The 18,785-nt window shown below is 36.0% G+C and overlaps 12 non-coding genes across 12 annotated transcripts; all 12 read right to left on the bottom strand.

The window, feature by feature from the left end:
- Positions 1 to 235: 235 nt before the first annotated feature.
- On the bottom strand, positions 236 to 307 carry TRNAA-UGC (transfer RNA alanine (anticodon UGC)). Its single transcript has one exon. It is a non-coding gene; the product is annotated as a tRNA-Ala (tRNA).
- A 1,065-nt stretch (positions 308 to 1,372) lies between these two features.
- Positions 1,373 to 1,444, bottom strand: TRNAA-UGC (transfer RNA alanine (anticodon UGC)). The gene has a single exon. It is a non-coding gene; the product is annotated as a tRNA-Ala (tRNA).
- Positions 1,445 to 2,508: 1,064 nt separating this feature from the next.
- On the bottom strand, positions 2,509 to 2,580 carry TRNAA-UGC (transfer RNA alanine (anticodon UGC)). Its single transcript has one exon. It is a non-coding gene; the product is annotated as a tRNA-Ala (tRNA).
- Positions 2,581 to 3,645: 1,065 nt separating this feature from the next.
- On the bottom strand, positions 3,646 to 3,717 carry TRNAA-UGC (transfer RNA alanine (anticodon UGC)). The gene has a single exon. It is a non-coding gene; the product is annotated as a tRNA-Ala (tRNA).
- Positions 3,718 to 4,781: 1,064 nt separating this feature from the next.
- Positions 4,782 to 4,853, bottom strand: TRNAA-UGC (transfer RNA alanine (anticodon UGC)). The gene has a single exon. It is a non-coding gene; the product is annotated as a tRNA-Ala (tRNA).
- Positions 4,854 to 5,916: 1,063 nt separating this feature from the next.
- On the bottom strand, positions 5,917 to 5,988 carry TRNAA-UGC (transfer RNA alanine (anticodon UGC)). Its single transcript has one exon. It is a non-coding gene; the product is annotated as a tRNA-Ala (tRNA).
- A 2,334-nt stretch (positions 5,989 to 8,322) lies between these two features.
- TRNAA-UGC (transfer RNA alanine (anticodon UGC)) lies at positions 8,323 to 8,394 on the bottom strand. The gene has a single exon. It is a non-coding gene; the product is annotated as a tRNA-Ala (tRNA).
- Positions 8,395 to 9,457: 1,063 nt separating this feature from the next.
- TRNAA-UGC (transfer RNA alanine (anticodon UGC)) lies at positions 9,458 to 9,529 on the bottom strand. The gene has a single exon. It is a non-coding gene; the product is annotated as a tRNA-Ala (tRNA).
- A 2,961-nt stretch (positions 9,530 to 12,490) lies between these two features.
- Positions 12,491 to 12,562, bottom strand: TRNAA-UGC (transfer RNA alanine (anticodon UGC)). Its single transcript has one exon. It is a non-coding gene; the product is annotated as a tRNA-Ala (tRNA).
- A 1,064-nt stretch (positions 12,563 to 13,626) lies between these two features.
- On the bottom strand, positions 13,627 to 13,698 carry TRNAA-UGC (transfer RNA alanine (anticodon UGC)). The gene has a single exon. It is a non-coding gene; the product is annotated as a tRNA-Ala (tRNA).
- Positions 13,699 to 14,761: 1,063 nt separating this feature from the next.
- TRNAA-UGC (transfer RNA alanine (anticodon UGC)) lies at positions 14,762 to 14,833 on the bottom strand. The gene has a single exon. It is a non-coding gene; the product is annotated as a tRNA-Ala (tRNA).
- Positions 14,834 to 17,794: 2,961 nt separating this feature from the next.
- Positions 17,795 to 17,866, bottom strand: TRNAA-UGC (transfer RNA alanine (anticodon UGC)). The gene has a single exon. It is a non-coding gene; the product is annotated as a tRNA-Ala (tRNA).
- Between the last annotated feature and the right edge of the window lie 919 nt (positions 17,867 to 18,785).

Genomic DNA, 18,785 nt, shown 5'->3' on the forward strand with positions numbered 1-18,785 from the left:
CTTTGGATTGATACACTAATGTTGACATTGTTGTGTGATAATTACTAAATTGTAAAATTTTGACTTATTTAAAGAAGCTGTGACTAAAGCCGAGTTTGTGAATATTTTGAAAACATCACTTTTTGCCTACATATTTTTCTCGATACAATTCATCTTCTGGTGAATAAATTCTTCATTGGAACTATGTAAACAAAGTCACTCATGCCGACTCTTCTAAATTAAAATTAATTGCACCTGGAGATGCCGGGGATTGAACCCGGGGCCTCATACATGCAAAGCATGCGCTCTACCACTGAGCTACATCCCCATTACATTGCTGCAGCATTACAGAACACGACACACAAATAGAACCTCGGCTCATTCGAAAAAAATAGCCTTGTCTATTTTTTTTAATAAAGTTCGTCTGAGGACTGTAGATTGCAAAATAGTTAAAAGCCTCAGATGTATATTAACAGAGGTAATAGTTGGACACATTTAACCACATCCAATGATTGTTTAGGACTCCTAGCCTACGTATGGTAACTTAGTGTCAATTGTTATATCAGATGGCTTAAATGCCCTTCCATTTATGACTTTATTGGTCAAAATATGAAGTTCTTCACTAAGTATATCATCTTCTTATCCAAAAATGATCCTCTTTTACTAGGGGAATGAGGACCTATAATCGATTTACTGACACCTCATGGACACCAGGCACCAGATTTTCTGAGACAGCAGTGAACAGGATCTTAGCAGATGTTTAATTAAGTTTGCTCACTCAACTCTAAATTGTTCAAAATCAAAACCTGAATTGCATTTTCTTTTCGGCTAAACGTTCCAAGCTGTGGAAGGAGCTATGTTGGACTCTTTTCTAAAACATCAGCCTTGAAACAATTTTAATAAAGCTTCTGTAGCCAAAGAAATGAAATTCTCATGAGAAGTCACTAAAACTACGAATGTGAGGTCAAGGAAACTTCCCGAAACTCTAGAATTTAAGTAGGATACGCCATATACACTATTAAAAACCCACTTAGAGAAGTTGGCAACGCTATGCTATTTTCTTTTGGAATAAGGAAATCTAATGCAGACTCTGTCCTCAGAAGGAAACCAGACACAGGATTTTTAAGACAAGAGAGGATTTGGAGCTTAAAGATTTTTCTTTGGATTGATACACTAATGTTGACATTGTTGTGTGATAATTACTAAATTGTAAAATTTTGACTTATTTAAAGAAGCTGTGACTAAAGCCGAATTTGTGAATATTTTGAAAACATCACTTTTTGCCTACATATTTTTCTCGATACAATTCATCTTCTGGTGAATAAATTCTTCATTGGAACTATGTAAACAAAGTCACTCATGCCGACTCTTCTAAATTAAAATTAATTGCACCTGGAGATGCCGGGGATTGAACCCGGGGCCTCATACATGCAAAGCATGCGCTCTACCACTGAGCTACATCCCCATTACATTGCTGCAGCATTACAGAACACGACACACAAATAGAACCTCGGCTCATTCGAAAAAATAGCCTTGTCTATTTTTTTTAATAAAGTTCGTCTGAGGACTGTAGATTGCAAAATAGTTAAAAGCCTCAGATGTATATTAACAGAGGTAATAGTTGGACACATTTAACCACATCCAATGATTGTTTAGGACTCCTAGCCTACGTATGGTAACTTAGTGTCAATTGTTATATCAGATGGCTTAAATGCCCTTCCATTTATGACTTTATTGGTCAAAATATGAAGTTCTTCACTAAGTATATCATCTTCTTATCCAAAAATTATCCTCTTTTACTCGGGGAATGAGGACCTATAATCGATTTACTGACACCTCATGGACACCAGGCACCAGATTTTCTGAGACAGCAGTGAACAGGATCTTAGCAGATGTTTAATTAAGTTTGCTCACTCAACTCTAAATTGTTCAAAATCAAAACCTGAATTGCATTTTCTTTTCGGCTAAACGTTCCAAGCTGTGGAAGGAGCTATGTTGGACTCTTTTCTAAAACATCAGCCTTGAAACAATTTTAATAAAGCTTCTGTAGCCAAAGAAATGAAATTCTCATGAGAAGTCACTAAAACTACGAATGTGAGGTCAAGGAAACTTCCCGAAACTCTAGAATTTAAGTAGGATACGCCATATACACTATTAAAAACCCACTTAGAGAAGTTGGCAACGCTATGCTATTTTCTTTGGGAATAAGGAAATCTAATGCAGACTCTGTCCTCAGAAGGAAACCAGACACAGGATTTTTAAGACAAGAGAGGATTTGGAGCTTAAAGATTTTTCTTTGGATTGATACACTAATGTTGACATTGTTGTGTGATAATTACTAAATTGTAAAATTTTGACTTATTTAAAGAAGCTGTGACTAAAGCCGAGTTTGTGAATATTTTGAAAACATCACTTTTTGCCTACATATTTTTCTCGATACAATTCATCTTCTGGTGAATAAATTCTTCATTGGAACTATGTAAACAAAGTCACTCATGCCGACTCTTCTAAATTAAAATTAATTGCACCTGGAGATGCCGGGGATTGAACCCGGGGCCTCATACATGCAAAGCATGCGCTCTACCACTGAGCTACATCCCCATTACATTGCTGCAGCATTACAGAACACGACACACAAATAGAACCTCGGCTCATTCGAAAAAAATAGCCTTGTCTATTTTTTTTAATAAAGTTCGTCTGAGGACTGTAGATTGCAAAATAGTTAAAAGCCTCAGATGTATATTAACAGAGGTAATAGTTGGACACATTTAACCACATCCAATGATTGTTTAGGACTCCTAGCCTACGTATGGTAACTTAGTGTCAATTGTTATATCAGATGGCTTAAATGCCCTTCCATTTATGACTTTATTGGTCAAAATATGAAGTTCTTCACTAAGTATATCATCTTCTTATCCAAAAATTATCCTCTTTTACTAGGGGAATGAGGACCTATAATCGATTTACTGACACCTCATGGACACCAGGCACCAGATTTTCTGAGACAGCAGTGAACAGGATCTTAGCAGATGTTTAATTAAGTTTGCTCACTCAACTCTAAATTGTTCAAAATCAAAACCTGAATTGCATTTTCTTTTCGGCTAAACGTTCCAAGCTGTGGAAGGAGCTATGTTGGACTCTTTTCTAAAACATCAGCCTTGAAACAATTTTAATAAAGCTTCTGTAGCCAAAGAAATGAAATTCTCATGAGAAGTCACTAAAACTACGAATGTGAGGTCAAGGAAACTTCCCGAAACTCTAGAATTTAAGTAGGATACGCCATATACACTATTAAAAACCCACTTAGAGAAGTTGGCAACGCTATGCTATTTTCTTTGGGAATAAGGAAATCTAATGCAGACTCTGTCCTCAGAAGGAAACCAGACACAGGATTTTTAAGACAAGAGAGGATTTGGAGCTTAAAGATTTTTCTTTGGATTGATACACTAATGTTGACATTGTTGTGTGATAATTACTAAATTGTAAAATTTTGACTTATTTAAAGAAGCTGTGACTAAAGCCGAGTTTGTGAATATTTTGAAAACATCACTTTTTGCCTACATATTTTTCTCGATACAATTCATCTTCTGGTGAATAAATTCTTCATTTGAACTATGTAAACAAAGTCACTCATGCCAACTCTTCTAAATTAAAATTAATTGCACCTGGAGATGCCGGGGATTGAACCCGGGGCCTCATACATGCAAAGCATGCGCTCTACCACTGAGCTACATCCCCATTACACTGTTGCAGAATTACAGAACACGACACACAAATAGAACCTCGGCTCATTCGAAAAAATAGCCTTGTCTATTTTTTTTTAATAAAGTTCGTCTGAGGACTGTAGATTGCAAAATAGTTAAAAGCCTCAGATGTATATTAACAGAGGTAATAGTTGGACACATTTAACCACATCCAATGATTGTTTAGGACTCCTAGCCTACGTATGGTAACTTAGTGTCAATTGTTATATCAGATGGCTTAAATGCCCTTCCATTTATGACTTTATTGGTCAAAATATGAAGTTCTTCACTAAGTATATCATCTTCTTATCCAAAAATTATCCTCTTTTACTCGGGGAATGAGGACCTATAATCGATTTACTGACACCTCATGGACACCAGGCACCAGATTTTCTGAGACAGCAGTGAACAGGATCTTAGCAGATGTTTAATTAAGTTTGCTCACTCAACTCTAAATTGTTCAAAATCAAAACCTGAATTGCATTTTCTTTTCGGCTAAACGTTCCAAGCTGTGGAAGGTCCATGTTGGACTCTTTTCTAAAACATCAGCCTTGAAACAATTTTAATAAAGCTTCTGTAGCCAAAGAAATGAAATTCTCATGAGAAGTCACTAAAACTACGAATGTGAGGTCAAGGAAACTTCCCGAAACTCTAGAATTTAAGTAGGATACGCCATATACACTATTAAAAACCCACTTAGAGAAGTTGACAACGCTATGCTATTTTCTTTGGGAATAAGGAAATCTAATGCAGACTCTGTCCTCAGAAGGAAACCAAACACAGGATTTTTAAGACAAGAGAGGATTTGGAGCTTAAAGATTTTTCTTTGGATTGATACACTAATGTTGACATTGTTGTGTGATAATTACTAAATTGTAAAATTTTGACTTATTTAAAGAAGCTGTGACTAAAGCCGAGTTTGTGAATATTTTGAAAACATCACTTTTTGCCTACATATTTTTCTCGATACAATTCATCTTCTGGTGAATAAATTCTTCATTGGAACTATGTAAACAAAGTCACTCATGCCGACTCTTCTAAATTAAAATTAATTGCACCTGGAGATGCCGGGGATTGAACCCGGGGCCTCATACATGCAAAGCATGCGCTCTACCACTGAGCTACATCCCCATTACATTGCTGCAGCATTACAGAACACGACACACAAATAGAACCTCGGCTCATTCGAAAAAATAGCCTTGTCTATTTTTTTTAATAAAGTTCGTCTGAGGACTGTAGATTGCAAAATAGTTAAAAGCCTCAGATGTATATTAACAGAGGTAATAGTTGGACACATTTAACCACATCCAATGATTGTTTAGGACTCCTAGCCTACGTATGGTAACTTAGTGTCAATTGTTATATCAGATGGCTTAAATGCCCTTCCATTTATGACTTTATTGGTCAAAATATGAAGTTCTTCACTAAGTATATCATCTTCTTATCCAAAAATTATCCTCTTTTACTCGGGGAATGAGGACCTATAATCGATTTACTGACACCTCATGGACACCAGGCACCAGATTTTCTGAGACAGCAGTGAACAGGATCTTAGCAGATGTTTAATTAAGTTTGCTCACTCAACTCTAAATTGTTCAAAATCAAAACCTGAATTGCATTTTCTTTTCGGCTAAACGTTCCAAGCTGTGGAAGGTCCATGTTGGACTCTTTTCTAAAACATCAGCCTTGAAACAATTTTAATAAAGCTTCTGTAGCCAAAGAAATGAAATTCTCATGAGAAGTCACTAAAACTACGAATGTGAGGTCAAGGAAACTTCCCGAAACTCTAGAATTTAAGTAGGATACGCCATATACACTATTAAAAACCCACTTAGAGAAGTTGACAACGCTATGCTATTTTCTTTGGGAATAAGGAAATCTAATGCAGACTCTGTCCTCAGAAGGAAACCAAACACAGGATTTTTAAGACAAGAGAGGATTTGGAGCTTAAAGATTTTTCTTTGGATTGATACACTAATGTTGACATTGTTGTGTGATAATTACTAAATTGTAAAATTTTGACTTATTTAAAGAAGCTGTTACTAAAGCCGAGTTTGTGAATATTTTGAAAACATCACTTTTTGCCTACATATTTTTCTCGATACAATTCATCTTATGGTGAATAAATTCTTCATTGGAACTATGTAAACAAAGTCACTCATGCCGACTCTTCTAAATTAAAATTAATTGCACCTGGAGATGCCGGGGATTGAACCCGGGGCCTCATACATGCAAAGCATGCGCTCTACCACTGAGCTACATCCCCATTACATTGCTGCAGCATTACAGAACACGACACACAAATAGAACCTCGGCTCATTCGAAAAAATAGCCTTGTCTATTTTTTTTAATAAAGTTCGTCTGAGGACTGTAGATTGCAAAATAGTTAAAAGCCTCAGATGTATATTAACAGAGGTAATAGTTGGACACATTTAACCACATCCAATGATTGTTTAGGACTCCTAGCCTACGTATGGTAACTTAGTGTCAATTGTTATATCAGATGGCTTAAATGCCCTTCCATTTATGACTTTATTGGTCAAAATATGAAGTTCTTCACTAAGTATATCATCTTCTTATCCAAAAATTATCCTCTTTTACTCGGGGAATGAGGACCTATAATCGATTTACTGACACCTCATGGACTCCAGGCACCAGATTTTCTGAGACAGCAGTGAACAGGATCTTAGCAGATGTTTAATTAAGTTTGCTCACTCAACTCTAAATTGTTCAAAATCAAAACCTGAATTGCATTTTCTTTTCGGCTAAACGTTCCAAGCTGTGGAAGGAGCTATGTTCTACTCTTTTCTAAAACATCAGCCTTGAAACAATTTTAATAAAGCTTCTGTAGCAAAAGAAATGAAATTCTCATGAGAAGTCACTAAAACTACGAATGTGAGGTCAAGGAAACTTCCCGAAACTCTAGAATTTAAGTAGGATACGCCATATACACTATTAAAAACCCACTTAGAGAAGTTGGCAACGCTATGCTATTTTCTTTGGGAATAAGGAAATCTAATGCAGACTCTGTCCTCAGAAGGAAACCAGACACAGGATTTTTAAGACAAGAGAGGATTTGGAGCTTAAAGATTTTTCTTTGGATTGATACACTAATGTTGACATTGTTGTGTGATAATTACTAAATTGTAAAATTTTGACTTATTTAAAGAAGCTGTGACTAAAGCCGAGTTTGTGAATATTTTGAAAACATCACTTTTTGCCTACATATTTTTCTCGATACAATTCATCTTCTGGTGAATAAATTCTTCATTGGAACTATGTAAACAAAGTCACTCATGCCGACTCTTCTAAATTAAAATTAATTGCACCTGGAGATGCCGGGGATTGAACCTTGGGCCTCATACATTCATACAATTCATCTTCTGGTGAATAAATTCTTCATTGGAACTATGTAAACAAAGTCACTCATGCCGACTCTTCTAAATTAAAATTAATTGCACCTGGAGATGCCGGGGATTGAACCTTGGGCCTCATACATGCAAAGCATGCGCTCTACCACTGAGCTACATCCCCATTACATTGCTGCAGCATTACAGAACACGACACACAAATAGAACCTCGGCTCATTCGAAAAAATAGCCTTGTCTATTTTTTTTTTAATAAAGTTCGTCTGAGGACTGTAGATTGCAAAATAGTTAAAAGCCTCAGATGTATATTAACAGAGGTAATAGTTGGACACATTTAACCACATCCAATGATTGTTTAGGACTCCTAGCCTACGTATGGTAACTTAGTGTCAATTGTTATATCAGATGGCTTAAATGCCCTTCCATTTATGACTTTATTGGTCAAAATATGAAGTTCTTCACTAAGTATATCATCTTCTTATCCAAAAATTATCCTCTTTTACTCGGGGAATGAGGACCTATAATCGATTTACTGACACCTCATGGACACCAGGCACCAGATTTTCTGAGACAGAAGTGAGCAGGATCTTAGCAGATGTTTAATTAAGTTTGCTCACTCAACTCTAAATTGTTCAAAATCAAAACCTGAATTGCATTTTCTTTTCGGCTAAACGTTCCAAGCTGTGGAAGGAGCTATGTTGGACTCTTTTCTAAAACATCAGCCTTGAAACAATTTTAATAAAGCTTCTGTAGCCAAAGAAATGAAATTCTCATGAGAAGTCACTAAAACTACGAATGTGAGGTCAAGGAAACTTCCCGAAACTCTAGAATTTAAGTAGGATACGCCATATACACTATTAAAAACCCACTTAGAGAAGTTGGCAACGCTATGCTATTTTCCTTGGGAATAAGGAAATCTAATGCAGACTCTGTCCTCAGAAGGAAACCAGACACAGGATTTTTAAGACAAGAGAGGATTTGGAGCTTAAAGATTTTTCTTTGGATTGATACACTAATGTTGACATTGTTGTGTGATAATTACTAAATTGTAAAATTTTGACTTATTTAAAGAAGCTGTGACTAAAGCCGAGTTTGTGAATATTTTGAAAACATCACTTTTTGCCTACATATTTTTCTCGATACAATTCATCTTCTGGTGAATAAATTCTTCATTGGAACTATGTAAACAAAGTCACTCATGCCGACTCTTCTAAATTAAAATTAATTGCACCTGGAGATGCCAGGGATTGAACCCGGGGCCTCATACATGCAAAGCATGCGCTCTACCACTGAGCTACATCCCCATTACACTGTTGCAGCATTACAGAACACGACACACAAATAGAACCTCGGCTCATTCGAAAAAATAGCCTTGTCTATTTTTTTTAATAAAGTTCGTCTGAGGACTGTAAATTGCAAAATAGTTAAAAGCCTCAGATGTATATTAACAGAGGTAATAGTTGGACACATTTAACCACATCCAATGATTGTTTAGGACTCCTAGCCTACGTATGGTAACTTAGTGTCAATTGTTATATCAGATGGCTTAAATGCCCTTCCATTTATGACTTTATTGGTCAAAATATGAAGTTCTTCACTAAGTATATCATCTTCTTATCCAAAAATTATCCTCTTTTACTCGGGGAATGAGGACCTATAATCGATTTACTGACACCTCATGGACACCAGGCACCAGATTTTCTGAGACAGCAGTGAACAGGATCTTAGCAGATGTTTAATTAAGTTTGCTCACTCAACTCTAAATTGTTCAAAATCAAAACCTGAATTGCATTTTCTTTTCGGCTAAACGTTCCAAGCTGTGGAAGGTCCATGTTGGACTCTTTTCTAAAACATCAGCCTTGAAACAATTTTAATAAAGCTTCTGTAGCCAAAGAAATGAAATTCTCATGAGAAGTCACTAAAACTACGAATGTGAGGTCAAGGAAACTTCCCGAAACTCTAGAATTTAAGTAGGATACGCCATATACACTATTAAAAACCCACTTAGAGAAGTTGACAACGCTATGCTATTTTCTTTGGGAATAAGGAAATCTAATGCAGACTCTGTCCTCAGAAGGAAACCAAACACAGGATTTTTAAGACAAGAGAGGATTTGGAGCTTGAAGATTTTTCTTTGGATTGATACACTAATGTTGACATTGTTGTGTGATAATTACTAAATTGTAAAATTTTGACTTATTTAAAGAAGCTGTGACTAAAGCCGAGTTTGTGAATATTTTGAAAACATCACTTTTTGCCTACATATTTTTCTCGATACAATTCATCTTCTGGTGAATAAATTCTTCATTGGAACTATGTAAACAAAGTCACTCATGCCGACTCTTCTAAATTAAAATTAATTGCACCTGGAGATGCCGGGGATTGAACCCGGGGCCTCATACATGCAAAGCATGCGCTCTACCACTGAGCTACATCCCCATTACATTGCTGCAGCATTACAGAACACGACACACAAATAGAACCTCGGCTCATTCGAAAAAATAGCCTTGTCTATTTTTTTTAATAAAGTTCGTCTGAGGACTGTAGATTGCAAAATAGTTAAAAGCCTCAGATGTATATTAACAGAGGTAATAGTTGGACACATTTAACCACATCCAATGATTGTTTAGGACTCCTAGCCTACGTATGGTAACTTAGTGTCAATTGTTATATCAGATGGCTTAAATGCCCTTCCATTTATGACTTTATTGGTCAAAATATGAAGTTCTTCACTAAGTATATCATCTTCTTATCCAAAAATTATCCTCTTTTACTCGGGGAATGAGGACCTATAATCGATTTACTGACACCTCATGGACTCCAGGCACCAGATTTTCTGAGACAGCAGTGAACAGGATCTTAGCAGATGTTTAATTAAGTTTGCTCACTCAACTCTAAATTGTTCAAAATCAAAACCTGAATTGCATTTTCTTTTCGGCTAAACGTTCCAAGCTGTGGAAGGAGCTATGTTCTACTCTTTTCTAAAACATCAGCCTTGAAACAATTTTAATAAAGCTTCTGTAGCAAAAGAAATGAAATTCTCATGAGAAGTCACTAAAACTACGAATGTGAGGTCAAGGAAACTTCCCGAAACTCTAGAATTTAAGTAGGATACGCCATATACACTATTAAAAACCCACTTAGAGAAGTTGGCAACGCTATGCTATTTTCTTTGGGAATAAGGAAATCTAATGCAGACTCTGTCCTCAGAAGGAAACCAGACACAGGATTTTTAAGACAAGAGAGGATTTGGAGCTTAAAGATTTTTCTTTGGATTGATACACTAATGTTGACATTGTTGTGTGATAATTACTAAATTGTAAAATTTTGACTTATTTAAAGAAGCTGTGACTAAAGCCGAGTTTGTGAATATTTTGAAAACATCACTTTTTGCCTACATATTTTTCTCGATACAATTCATCTTCTGGTGAATAAATTCTTCATTGGAACTATGTAAACAAAGTCACTCATGCCGACTCTTCTAAATTAAAATTAATTGCACCTGGAGATGCCGGGGATTGAACCTTGGGCCTCATACATTCATACAATTCATCTTCTGGTGAATAAATTCTTCATTGGAACTATGTAAACAAAGTCACTCATGCCGACTCTTCTAAATTAAAATTAATTGCACCTGGAGATGCCGGGGATTGAACCTTGGGCCTCATACATGCAAAGCATGCGCTCTACCACTGAGCTACATCCCCATTACATTGCTGCAGCATTACAGAACACGACACACAAATAGAACCTCGGCTCATTCGAAAAAATAGCCTTGTCTATTTTTTTTTAATAAAGTTCGTCTGAGGACTGTAGATTGCAAAATAGTTAAAAGCCTCAGATGTATATTAACAGAGGTAATAGTTGGACACATTTAACCACATCCAATGATTGTTTAGGACTCCTAGCCTACGTATGGTAACTTAGTGTCAATTGTTATATCAGATGGCTTAAATGCCCTTCCATTTATGACTTTATTGGTCAAAATATGAAGTTCTTCACTAAGTATATCATCTTCTTATCCAAAAATTATCCTCTTTTACTCGGGGAGTGAGGACCTATAATCGATTTACTGACACCTCATGGACACCAGGCACCAGATTTTCTGAGACAGCAGTGAACAGGATCTTAGCAGATGTTTAATTAAGTTTGCTCACTCAACTCTAAATTGTTCAAAATCAAAACCTGAATTGCATTTTCTTTTCGGCTAAACGTTCCAAGCTGTGGAAGGAGCTATGTTGGACTCTTTTCTAAAACATCAGCCTTGAAACAATTTTAATAAAGCTTCTGTAGCCAAAGAAATGAAATTCTCATGAGAAGTCACTAAAACTACGAATGTGAGGTCAAGGAAACTTCCCGAAACTCTAGAATTTAAGTAGGATACGCCATATACACTATTAAAACCCCACTTAGAGAAGTTGGCAACGCTATGCTATTTTCTTTGGGAATAAGGAAATCTAATGCAGACTCTGTCCTCAGAAGGAAACCAGACACAGGATTTTTAAGACAAGAGAGGATTTGGAGCTTAAAGATTTTTCTTTGGATTGATACACTAATGTTGACATTGTTGTGTGATAATTACTAAATTGTAAAATTTTGACTTTATTGGTCAAAATATGAAGTTCTTCACTAAGTATATCATCTTCTTATCCAAAAATTATCCTCTTTTACTCGGGGAATGAGGACCTATAATCGATTTACTGACACCTCATGGACACCAGGCACCAGATTTTCTGAGACAGAAGTGAGCAGGATCTTAGCAGATGTTTAATTAAGTTTGCTCACTCAACTCTAAATTGTTCAAAATCAAAACCTGAATTGCATTTTCTTTTCGGCTAAACGTTCCAAGCTGTGGAAGGAGCTATGTTGGACTCTTTTCTAAAACATCAGCCTTGAAACAATTTTAATAAAGCTTCTGTAGCCAAAGAAATGAAATTCTCATGAGAAGTCACTAAAACTACGAATGTGAGGTCAAGGAAACTTCCCGAAACTCTAGAATTTAAGTAGGATACGCCATATACACTATTAAAAACCCACTTAGAGAAGTTGGCAACGCTATGCTATTTTCTTTGGGAATAAGGAAATCTAATGCAGACTCTGTCCTCAGAAGGAAACCAGACACAGGATTTTTAAGACAAGAGAGGATTTGGAGCTTAAAGATTTTTCTTTGGATTGATACACTAATGTTGACATTGTTGTGTGATAATTACTAAATTGTAAAATTTTGACTTATTTAAAGAAGCTGTGACTAAAGCCGAGTTTGTGAATATTTTGAAAACATCACTTTTTGCCTACATATTTTTCTCGATACAATTCATCTTCTGGTGAATAAATTCTTCATTGGAACTATGTAAACAAAGTCACTCATGCCGACTCTTCTAAATTAAAATTAATTGCACCTGGAGATGCCAGGGATTGAACCCGGGGCCTCATACATGCAAAGCATGCGCTCTACCACTGAGCTACATCCCCATTACACTGTTGCAGCATTACAGAACACGACACACAAATAGAACCTCGGCTCATTCGAAAAAATAGCCTTGTCTATTTTTTTTAATAAAGTTCGTCTGAGGACTGTAAATTGCAAAATAGTTAAAAGCCTCAGATGTATATTAACAGAGGTAATAGTTGGACACATTTAACCACATCCAATGATTGTTTAGGACTCCTAGCCTACGTATGGTAACTTAGTGTCAATTGTTATATCAGATGGCTTAAATGCCCTTCCATTTATGACTTTATTGGTCAAAATATGAAGTTCTTCACTAAGTATATCATCTTCTTATCCAAAAATTATCCTCTTTTACTCGGGGAATGAGGACCTATAATCGATTTACTGACACCTCATGGACACCAGGCACCAGATTTTCTGAGACAGCAGTGAACAGGATCTTAGCAGATGTTTAATTAAGTTTGCTCACTCAACTCTAAATTGTTCAAAATCAAAACCTGAATTGCATTTTCTTTTCGGCTAAACGTTCCAAGCTGTGGAAGGAGCTATGTTGGACTCTTTTCTAAAACATCAGCCTTGAAACAATTTTAATAAAGCTTCTGTAGCCAAAGAAATGAAATTCTCATGAGAAGTCACTAAAACTACGAATGTGAGGTCAAGGAAACTTCCCGAAACTCTAGAATTTAAGTAGGATACGCCATATACACTATTAAAAACCCACTTAGAGAAGTTGGCAACGCTATGCTATTTTCTTTGGGAATAAGGAAATCTAATGCAGACTCTGTCCTCAGAAGGAAACCAGACACAGGATTTTTAAGACAAGAGAGGATTTGGAGCTTAAAGATTTTTCTTTGGATTGATACACTAATGTTGACATTGTTGTGTGATAATTACTAAATTGTAAAATTTTGACTTATTTAAAGAAGCTGTGACTAAAGCCGAGTTTGTGAATATTTTGAAAACATCACTTTTTGCCTACATATTTTTCTCGATACAATTCATCTTCTGGTGAATAAATTCTTCATTGGAACTATGTAAACAAAGTCACTCATGCCGACTCTTCTAAATTAAAATTAATTGCACCTGGAGATGCCAGGGATTGAACCCGGGGCCTCATACATGCAAAGCATGCGCTCTACCACTGAGCTACATCCCCATTACACTGTTGCAGCATTACAGAACACGACACACAAATAGAACCTCGGCTCATTCGAAAAAATAGCCTTGTCTATTTTTTTTAATAAAGTTCGTCTGAGGACTGTAAATTGCAAAATAGTTAAAAGCCTCAGATGTATATTAACAGAGGTAATAGTTGGACACATTTAACCACATCCAATGATTGTTTAGGACTCCTAGCCTACGTATGGTAACTTAGTGTCAATTGTTATATCAGATGGCTTAAATGCCCTTCCATTTATGACTTTATTGGTCAAAATATGAAGTTCTTCACTAAGTATATCATCTTCTTATCCAAAAATTATCCTCTTTTACTCGGGGAATGAGGACCTATAATCGATTTACTGACACCTCATGGACACCAGGCACCAGATTTTCTGAGACAGCAGTGAACAGGATCTTAGCAGATGTTTAATTAAGTTTGCTCACTCAACTCTAAATTGTTCAAAATCAAAACCTGAATTGCATTTTCTTTTCGGCTAAACGTTCCAAGCTGTGGAAGGTCCATGTTGGACTCTTTTCTAAAACATCAGCCTTGAAACAATTTTAATAAAGCTTCTGTAGCCAAAGAAATGAAATTCTCATGAGAAGTCACTAAAACTACGAATGTGAGGTCAAGGAAACTTCCCGAAACTCTAGAATTTAAGTAGGATACGCCATATACACTATTAAAAACCCACTTAGAGAAGTTGACAACGCTATGCTATTTTCTTTGGGAATAAGGAAATCTAATGCAGACTCTGTCCTCAGAAGGAAACCAAACACAGGATTTTTAAGACAAGAGAGGATTTGGAGCTTAAAGATTTTTCTTTGGATTGATACACTAATGTTGACATTGTTGTGTGATAATTACTAAATTGTAAAATTTTGACTTATTTAAAGAAGCTGTGACTAAAGCCGAGTTTGTGAATATTTTGAAAACATCACTTTTTGCCTACATATTTTTCTCGATACAATTCATCTTCTGGTGAATAAATTCTTCATTGGAACTATGTAAACAAAGTCACTCACACCGACTCTTCTAAATTAAAATTAATTGCACCTGGAGATGCCGGGGATTGAACCCGGGGCCTCATACATGCAAAGCATGCGCTCTACCACTGAGCTACATCCCCATTACATTGCTGGAGCATTACAGAACACGACACACAAATAGAACCTCGGCTCATTCGAAAAAATAGCCTTGTCTATTTTTTTTAATAAAGTTCGTCTGAGGACTGTAGATTGCAAAATAGTTAAAAGCCTCAGATGTATATTAACAGAGGTAATAGTTGGACACATTTAACCACATCCAATGATTGTTTAGGACTCCTAGCCTACGTATGGTAACTTAGTGTCAATTGTTATATCAGATGGCTTAAATGCCCTTCCATTTATGACTTTATTGGTCAAAATATGAAGTTCTTCACTAAGTATATCATCTTCTTATCCAAAAATTATCCTCTTTTACTCGGGGAATGAGGACCTATAATCGATTTACTGACACCTCATGGACTCCAGGCACCAGATTTTCTGAGACAGCAGTGAACAGGATCTTAGCAGATGTTTAATTAAGTTTGCTCACTCAACTCTAAATTGTTCAAAATCAAAACCTGAATTGCATTTTCTTTTCGGCTAAACGTTCCAAGCTGTGGAAGGAGCTATGTTCTACTCTTTTCTAAAACATCAGCCTTGAAACAATTTTAATAAAGCTTCTGTAGCAAAAGAAATGAAATTCTCATGAGAAGTCACTAAAACTACGAATGTGAGGTCAAGGAAACTTCCCGAAACTCTAGAATTTAAGTAGGATACGCCATATACACTATTAAAAACCCACTTAGAGAAGTTGGCAACGCTATGCTATTTTCTTTGGGAATAAGGAAATCTAATGCAGACTCTGTCCTCAGAAGGAAACCAGACACAGGATTTTTAAGACAAGAGAGGATTTGGAGCTTAAAGATTTTTCTTTGGATTGATACACTAATGTTGACATTGTTGTGTGATAATTACTAAATTGTAAAATTTTGACTTATTTAAAGAAGCTGTGACTAAAGCCGAGTTTGTGAATATTTTGAAAACATCACTTTTTGCCTACATATTTTTCTCGATACAATTCATCTTCTGGTGAATAAATTCTTCATTGGAACTATGTAAACAAAGTCACTCATGCCGACTCTTCTAAATTAAAATTAATTGCACCTGGAGATGCCGGGGATTGAACCTTGGGCCTCATACATTCATACAATTCATCTTCTGGTGAATAAATTCTTCATTGGAACTATGTAAACAAAGTCACTCATGCCGACTCTTCTAAATTAAAATTAATTGCACCTGGAGATGCCGGGGATTGAACCTTGGGCCTCATACATGCAAAGCATGCGCTCTACCACTGAGCTACATCCCCATTACATTGCTGCAGCATTACAGAACACGACACACAAATAGAACCTCGGCTCATTCGAAAAAATAGCCTTGTCTATTTTTTTTTAATAAAGTTCGTCTGAGGACTGTAGATTGCAAAATAGTTAAAAGCCTCAGATGTATATTAACAGAGGTAATAGTTGGACACATTTAACCACATCCAATGATTGTTTAGGACTCCTAGCCTACGTATGGTAACTTAGTGTCAATTGTTATATCAGATGGCTTAAATGCCCTTCCATTTATGACTTTATTGGTCAAAATATGAAGTTCTTCACTAAGTATATCATCTTCTTATCCAAAAATTATCCTCTTTTACTCGGGGAGTGAGGACCTATAATCGATTTACTGACACCTCATGGACACCAGGCACCAGATTTTCTGAGACAGCAGTGAACAGGATCTTAGCAGATGTTTAATTAAGTTTGCTCACTCAACTCTAAATTGTTCAAAATCAAAACCTGAATTGCATTTTCTTTTCGGCTAAACGTTCCAAGCTGTGGAAGGAGCTATGTTGGACTCTTTTCTAAAACATCAGCCTTGAAACAATTTTAATAAAGCTTCTGTAGCCAAAGAAATGAAATTCTCATGAGAAGTCACTAAAACTACGAATGTGAGGTCAAGGAAACTTCCCGAAACTCTAGAATTTAAGTAGGATACGCCATATACACTATTAAAACCCCACTTAGAGAAGTTGGCAACGCTATGCTATTTTCTTTGGGAATAAGGAAATCTAATGCAGACTCTGTCCTCAGAAGGAAACCAGACACAGGATTTTTAAGACAAGAGAGGATTTGGAGCTTAAAGATTTTTCTTTGGATTGATACACTAATGTTGACATTGTTGTGTGATAATTACTAAATTGTAAAATTTTGACTTTATTGGTCAAAATATGAAGTTCTTCACTAAGTATATCATCTTCTTATCCAAAAATTATCCTCTTTTACTCGGGGAATGAGGACCTATAATCGATTTACTGACACCTCATGGACACCAGGCACCAGATTTTCTGAGACAGAAGTGAGCAGGATCTTAGCAGATGTTTAATTAAGTTTGCTCACTCAACTCTAAATTGTTCAAAATCAAAACCTGAATTGCATTTTCTTTTCGGCTAAACGTTCCAAGCTGTGGAAGGAGCTATGTTGGACTCTTTTCTAAAACATCAGCCTTGAAACAATTTTAATAAAGCTTCTGTAGCCAAAGAAATGAAATTCTCATGAGAAGTCACTAAAACTACGAATGTGAGGTCAAGGAAACTTCCCGAAACTCTAGAATTTAAGTAGGATACGCCATATACACTATTAAAAACCCACTTAGAGAAGTTGGCAACGCTATGCTATTTTCTTTGGGAATAAGGAAATCTAATGCAGACTCTGTCCTCAGAAGGAAACCAGACACAGGATTTTTAAGACAAGAGAGGATTTGGAGCTTAAAGATTTTTCTTTGGATTGATACACTAATGTTGACATTGTTGTGTGATAATTACTAAATTGTAAAATTTTGACTTATTTAAAGAAGCTGTGACTAAAGCCGAGTTTGTGAATATTTTGAAAACATCACTTTTTGCCTACATATTTTTCTCGATACAATTCATCTTCTGGTGAATAAATTCTTTATTGGAACTATGTAAACAAAGTCACTCATGCCGACTCTTCTAAATTAAAATTAATTGCACCTGGAGATGCCAGGGATTGAACCCGGGGCCTCATACATGCAAAGCATGCGCTCTACCACTGAGCTACATCCCCATTACACTGTTGCAGCATTACAGAACACGACACACAAATAGAACCTCGGCTCATTCGAAAAAATAGCCTTGTCTATTTTTTTTAATAAAGTTCGTCTGAGGACTGTAAATTGCAAAATAGTTAAAAGCCTCAGATGTATATTAACAGAGGTAATAGTTGGACACATTTAACCACATCCAATGATTGTTTAGGACTCCTAGCCTACGTATGGTAACTTAGTGTCAATTGTTATATCAGATGGCTTAAATGCCCTTCCATTTATGACTTTATTGGTCAAAATATGAAGTTCTTCACTAAGTATATCATCTTCTTATCCAAAAATTATCCTCTTTTACTCGGGGAATGAGGACCTATAATCGATTTACTGACACCTCATGGACACCAGGCACCAGATTTTCTGAGACAGCAGTGAACAGGATCTTAGCAGATGTTTAATTAAGTTTGCTCACTCAACTCTAAATTGTTCAAAATCAAAACCTGAATTGCATTTTCTTTTCGGCTAAACGTTCCAAGCTGTGGAAGGAGCTATGTTGGACTCTTTTCTAAAACATCAGCCTTGAAACTATTTTAATAAAGCTTCTGTAGCCAAAGAAATGAAATTCTCATGAGAAGTCACTAAAACTACGAATGTGAGGTCAAGGAAACTTCCCGAAACTCTAGAATTTAAGTAGGATACGCCATATACACTATTAAAAACCCACTTAGAGAAGTTGGCAACGCTATGCTATTTTCTTTGGGAATAAGGAAATCTAATGCAGACTCTGTCCTCAGAAGGAAACCAGACACAGGATTTTTAAGACAAGAGAGGATTTGGAGCTTAAAGATTTTTCTTTGGATTGATACACTAATGTTGACATTGTTGTGTGATAATTACTAAATTGTAAAATTTTGACTTATTTAAAGAAGCTGTGACTAAAGC

This window comes from Pelobates fuscus, chromosome 12 (genome assembly GCF_036172605.1).
Source record: "Pelobates fuscus isolate aPelFus1 chromosome 12, aPelFus1.pri, whole genome shotgun sequence".
Lineage (NCBI taxonomy): Eukaryota > Metazoa > Chordata > Amphibia > Anura > Pelobatidae > Pelobates > Pelobates fuscus.